We start from the raw sequence: 6,854 nt of genomic DNA on the forward strand, positions 1-6,854 counted from the left end.
TTATTTCCATACATAACAGACAGGTACAAAATTAAAAGACAGGGTGGGGGAGATAAAAGGAGGGTTTACCAGACACTGCAGGGTAAAAAACAAATCTACACATGTTATTAGCAAGCATCTGAAACCAGTATACCTAAAGGGGGTGGCTGTAGCTCAGGCGGTAGAGCAGGTCATCTACTGATCGGAAGGTTGGTGGTTCGATTCCTGGCTTCCACTAGTCTGCATGCCAAATATCCTTGGGCAAGATATTAACCCCAAATTGCTCTCCGATTCATTCCAAGTATGAATGTATGTACTTAGAGCAATGTGCATGGGTGAATGCACAAGTTGTGTAAAGCGCTTTGAGTGCTCAGAAGAGTAGAAAAGCGCTATATAAGAACCAGTCTGTTTACCATTAAAGTTTAAATACCAAATCCTTTTTTGGACAAGGCTCTGAACTTGTTTATAGCTATAAAATTGCATATTAAGATATGGTTTCTAAGGGCACTGACTCATTGTTTTAACCATTCAGGAAATGGTTAAAACAATGTGTTAATTTCTGTTGCCCAGAACTTGCTGTCTGATTCGTATAAATTGATTTGTACAGGCGTCTTCGGAAGAAGAAAAGTGGGTTATGAAAATTCTGGTTCCCACACTGAGATGGTTGACGATTCAGTCCATTGTTTGATGGATCCCTTCATCAATTTGCCTGATTTTGTGAGTGTATTTTGCTAATTGGGTGCACGCACATACTATATATTACCATTATATATCATTGTATTATACTATTATCCAAACAGTGCAGTATTTGCAAATAATACTGATAATAGCTGTTGAAATTAACTTTGTATAAACAATAAATTATTAGGATGTTTTTAGTGGGGTGTCTATGAATAATACTAAAATAATCATAATCTGGGTTTTCATCAGACTGAAAAAATATTTTTAAATTTTAATGATTTTCCATTATTGTCATAGTTATTTGGAGAGCAATCAGAAAAATAATGACTAGTTCCATCCTGATCTTTATATTCCTCTTTATTTAAAAATATTACGATTAGAGCTGGACTCTAAAGCTAAATATTGTTTGATGCAAAAAGCAAACAAAGCATAAAAATGTCATGTTTTCCATGTTTGTAACCCTCTACACATGCAAACTATAAATACACGAATGTGCAGTCACATCAAAAATAGCTCCTATATATGGTTTTGTTGAAATGATCATTTTGATATCGTTAAGTAACTGACGTTTAATTCCATAATTGCCACATCATGACTGTAAGTGCTGAAAATTCAGTGAAATTGTAGCATTAATCAGGATGGTACGTCTCAGTTATTGCATTTGTAAAGGAGGTCATATTTGGCTGTTAAAAGGAACAGGAAAAGGAACAAAAACTAACAGACTATTTATTTATTATTTTTTAGAGATGGAGCACGGACTGATAAAGGCTTTAGTGTTTGTACCGTCACCAATGTAGCGCCGCTAAGAGATGAAGTTGTGTGTTTCTGGAGTGTGTGCCAGATTTTCCCAAACGATGCACCATCCTTGGATCAAGCCAGATTAAGAGCATCAATTTTCCTATTTCTGGATTTTATGAATTGGGAACTCCAGTTTGAGAAAGCACAATCCCTCTTCTAACTTTTGTTTTCTATGGGGTACTAAACTATGCAAAAAATGCATATTCTTCTAGAAATGGGAGGGGTGGGGTCAGGGTTTCTAGGAGTTGGACTAACTGTGCAGCATAGACGGGTATAGGTGCCATGTCATGCTTCATGTTATGAAGCGCCTTGAGGCGACTTTTGTTGTGATTTGGTGCTATATAAATGAAATTGAATTAAATTGAATTGAATTGTCTGTAGTGACAAAGATACTAACAAAAGCAAAAGTAGAGAAACTCCGTCAGGATAAGGAAAGAGCAATGGTGTTTGGCCCCCACCTGAAAAATTATTCCTATTTTGGGAGAAGCACAAAATAGGGTGATATTGTTGTCACCAGTTTCTTTTGCACCAAAGCAGGTGAAAACGATAAACAGTTTATGTTTCCAAACTGGGTAGATTGATATCCTTGAAGTTTGTCTGACGTTGTGTTATTACACTGTGATGATTGAATGTTCCCTAATGTTGTTCTGCAGTGTATACCCTGATATTTATGTTGGTTTCAATGGCATTTGCATTCACTTTCATATCACAGAAAGAGAAATTGACTATTTGCACTGGTGGAGAACTCTCTCCCTCTCTGTCTGGAGTAGTTGTCAATTATATTGCTTTCCAACCACTGATAAACCTTTTATTTTTCTTATTCAAAGGGCAAAGTCACCGAGGCCTCAAAAAATGTGACAACTCTAGGATTTCTGTCTTAATTACAAGAATTTTGCACATATATCAGATTGGATGAAATGTTTGGCTGATCACTGAAGGGCAGATCACTGTGAGTCTGGTGTTATTTTTCAGCAGCGACTACACGGTGACTTGGGGATTGTGTTCATTTCCATCCTTACATCTGGAGCCTGTCGCAGCCTGTTGCATGGCTAATGCTGAGAGACAGACAATTACTTGCACTCACATTTACACAGTTAACCTAACCACACTAAATGCATGTCTTTGGACTGTGGGAGGAAGCTGCAGTACCGGGAGAGAACCCATGCAGACATGGGGAGAACATACAAACTTCACTAGCCAGGTGTTGGACCATCCGGATCTTCTTGCTGTGGGGCACCAGCGCTAAGCACCATGTCACCATGATGCTCAAATCCAGTGATCCATCTACTAAATCAACTGCACTTTGAAATTTGGTAACCATTATCTTCGTAACACCTGGCAGGTCAAAGAACTAGTAAGACACTGGGTCTGGGATTAACTTTGTATTTTAAGCATACCCAGTTTCAGAATCTCGAAGCCACACAAACACCCACCCAGGACAAACAATCATTCACGCTCACACTCATGCCTACAGCCAATGTAGAATTTAACCTAATATGCATGGCTTTGAAGTGTGACAGGAAGCAGCTGGACAGAACTCATACATGAAGACCTGGACCAACATTATTATGATGATGTAGGAACAGCACCAACACGGGGATATCAGATCACACAAGGAAGAAAGCAAAAACTCAACTGTGGAGCCACACCATCATGACACCCAACTAGAGGATGTTTTCTTTCAAATCAAGTCTCCTACATGCTTTCTGACTTTACATTTATTGCCTTTCTGCAAGATTTCCCTTTGGGCACTCCAAATAGGTTAAAAAACAAAACAAAACATTCAATGACACTTTAAGCCGAATGATGAACCGACAAAGGAAAGCTGTTAGTCTGCAAACTAAACGCTAACAGAGAAGTGAGCTCTGCAAAATGCTGTAATAAACAATCCCATTCTGAGCAACACAGGAGTGAGATTTCTCATTTTTAAGGTGTAATTCAATATGGCACGCCAGAATTATCCCTATCCAATCCCATTCAGCCTGTAAATTACATCATTCCCTTCTGCTTGTGTTGTGGATACATTTTCATCTTATTCTCTGTGTTGTTTATTGAGAACAGCTTAAAGATTATTGAAATGTTAGCTGAAGCAGTTACGTCTTTTTCTGAACAGTTTGATACATTCACGCACAAACATCGACTGTGACAGGTGACAGGTGACAGGTGCAAGCATGCACTGTGGCCTTCACGACTGATATGTGCATATAAACGTGTGTTTAGATGTTTATATGTGTATAAGCACACATACTCTTATGCACAACACTTGGAAATACATAACACTGATATACTGAAAAAGTCTCATTGCTGTTCTTCTTTTAAAAAAATTATGCTCACCTTGTCACACTCAACAAAGTAGGATATTCAGAGGAGGCTATCTCTGCTAAATACACCACCTTTAAATGCAAAATTGCTGATGGAGATACAGAAAAACACAAGATGTTTAGAATCTGGCGGTAGTAGAAGTATGGTTTTGATTTGATACAGCTGCAGCGTGACACTGAGGTTCACATGAAAGTCTATTAACTTATTAATGAAAGCATAACACTTGCTCTTGCTCTTATCAAATGGCAAAAGACAGCTGTAAATGAGAAATTCTACCTTATGAATTAATTCATGAAATGAGTGACTCTAGGCATCAAAATATTAATAGATTTTCCTGTTTGCTCATAGTCACTTTGAAGGCTTGGCGTAGTCTTTTTCATTTATCTGACAGAATGTGTTGTGGCCACCTTCTTGTTCAGAGATGCTCACCATGCCTGTACTGGTCCAGTCATGTCCTTTTTCTCCTAGGGGTGCGTTGATATGATGCCCGACTGAGTCCTGTAGTCTGTTTATAGCAGACTGTGTCAGTGGTGCTGTTGTAATCGATGATTAGGTTCATTTGAAACTTTAATGAATTAGAAAGAGCTTAATTTAAAAAAAAAAAATTTAATGAAAAATCTGCAAGCATGAGCAAATCATCGCCAACAACAAACAAGGCAAACTAGCTGAAACAAGTAAATTGCAAAGGGATGATAGATGACAGCTATTTAATAGTGCGTGATGCTGAGAATAAGATTTAGCATAGGTCTTGGCAACACAGACTAAAAATCATGTCCATATATATTTTTAGGGTGTGCATGTTTAAGCGGTGCCAGAGACAGTAGTCAGGTAAATAAATGCTTATTTTGTCATTTAAATAAGTGATTGCATGTCAATTGTGACTAAACCTATGAATGATCCCATGTTCAAAGTGAAACCACATTCTGCACAGGGATGCAGAAGATAGCATGTAAAAACGAAAACCGCCAGCCAGCTAATAACTAACTAATCCGACATCATGCACATGCAAAGCAAAGTGCAGCACATGTCACTCATACATATACATGTATGATGTTTAACCTCGCCCGTTAGATTGTGCAGTTTTGAAAGCTCTCTGCTTTTTAGACAAGTTTAACAGCAAGGAAGTGACATCTTTACAATGACAAAACAGAGGAGAGTCATTCATCTGCTGTCGCCCCAATTGGTAAGTTGGTCTTACTGTGTGACTTCAGTGTTGTAATGGGTTGCGTCAGAATCACAACACAAATACTACACAAAAGAGACCAGCAACTTATTACCTGTGAGGCAGAACAATTTCTTTTCTAATGTGGCTCCTTTTTCCTCCCACAAATCAACAAACTTTGTCAACTGTTGCCACACAAGCAGCTGTAGCACTACTTCAACGCATGGCTCAAAAGTTGGAGATATTATTAATAGCTGGACCCAAGCTGTGTTTTCCTCCAGTGCTGCACAAGAACTGTGAAGTGTAGAGAAAAAGTCGGGGCTGGCACAGCTTTATTTCTCTGCTATGCAACATCAAGTTATATCAATACAAACAATGTTATCCAAGTCTGTATTTCTTAAGGAAAATATATTGGTATACATCAAAAACTCTATATATTCTACAGCTCTTTGTCAACCTTGTATGTGTCAATTAAAAAACAAACACAAAAAGGAATAAATATTTATGTCTTTGTAGCGAACACTGTTGGGAGAAGCCTTAGAGACAACAAAGTGTCTCATTTTTACTCTCAGGCGATGCAGAGCCTCGGTCTGGGTAACAAACCACACCAACAACAGAGCGTATCTGCTGCTCATTCCTCTCTGCTCTCACTGAACATAGATGCCTGCGGCGGGAGAGCAAGACATTGCCCTGATAGGTCAGTACCGGTGACCCAGAGGTTATGTCCATCTTTTGTATACAGTCCATGGGGAAAAAGCCACCCATCACCCAGCAGTAATTTATGGCCACAAAACACTTCATGACCTGGAAGCTGTTAAAAAAAAAACAGCATTTAGTTCTAATTTTGCTCAGTACTCATAAATACCAATTACTGGAGCTTACACTCACAAATGGAGAAGCTGATGTCATAGTGTGCATAAACATCTCTTTCTTAGCCAAACAGGTCGGCAGTACAAAGCTGAACCATTTTCCTAAAAGCTCTTCACTCGTTACGCACACGCACACACTCATTAGCCGTGATAGAGTGCCATGTAGTAATGAGTGGCTCCTGGTTGCGTGATAGAGCTCAAGTGTCTTCAGAGGCAGTGAGGTCAGCCGACTGCCGCTTCGATGCCACAGCAGTTTAATTAGAGCATTCTATAATGGAGCCCTATCTGGAAAAGGCCTTAATGAGCACCTAGTCTTTCTATGTGTCCTTAATTTGTTCCACATAACTGAGGCCATGAATAATCTCAAACTGTGAACGATTATCTAAGGCCAGTGGGGGTTGGGTGAGGAGGTGAGGAGGGGATTATGGGTGAAATGTGTTTTTGGGAGTGCTTTTAGCTTTGCTCAGCCACCATAGAGCCGAGAGCTGGGCGGTGGGGTGCAGCTTCGAGGTGTGGACAATGCAGTTTCTGCCAGCCATGGCATGGACTTTACATTCCCCAAACACACGCACACAAGCTTAAGGATGGTGGTTGCCATGGCAACTGGGCAAAAATAGTAGAAGAGGGACGACTCGGGGCACACATGCTCATCAACACGCAAACCCTCTCAGAAGCCGAGTGATTTTTGCAATCTTTCAACACGTTTGTCTCCTCCCTTCCTGACATGCTTCCATCCCTCCCTCGAGCTCTCTTTCTTCCCCTTCCGCTTGCTCTGCTCTCATTTTTCCCCCCACAACACCTTGTCTTAGTGAATACTGTATGTGTGTCAGACAGTGTAATCCACTGACAGCCAGATTGATAGCTAAGTGTGGTGTGTTTGTATGGCTTCATTCCAGCAGCAGAGGTTTGGATGCAGCTACCTGTGTTCATCCATCATCCTCCTCTCTGCCCCGCAGACTGGATTTTTCTCTGCTGTGCTTCTCTGCTCATACACACACACACACACACACACACACACACACACACACACACACACACACACA

The sequence above is a fragment of the Haplochromis burtoni genome, unplaced genomic scaffold (assembly GCF_018398535.1).
Source record: "Haplochromis burtoni strain Fernald_Lab_line unplaced genomic scaffold, NCSU_Asbu1 Contig_143, whole genome shotgun sequence".
NCBI classification, from domain to species: domain Eukaryota; kingdom Metazoa; phylum Chordata; class Actinopteri; order Cichliformes; family Cichlidae; genus Haplochromis; species Haplochromis burtoni.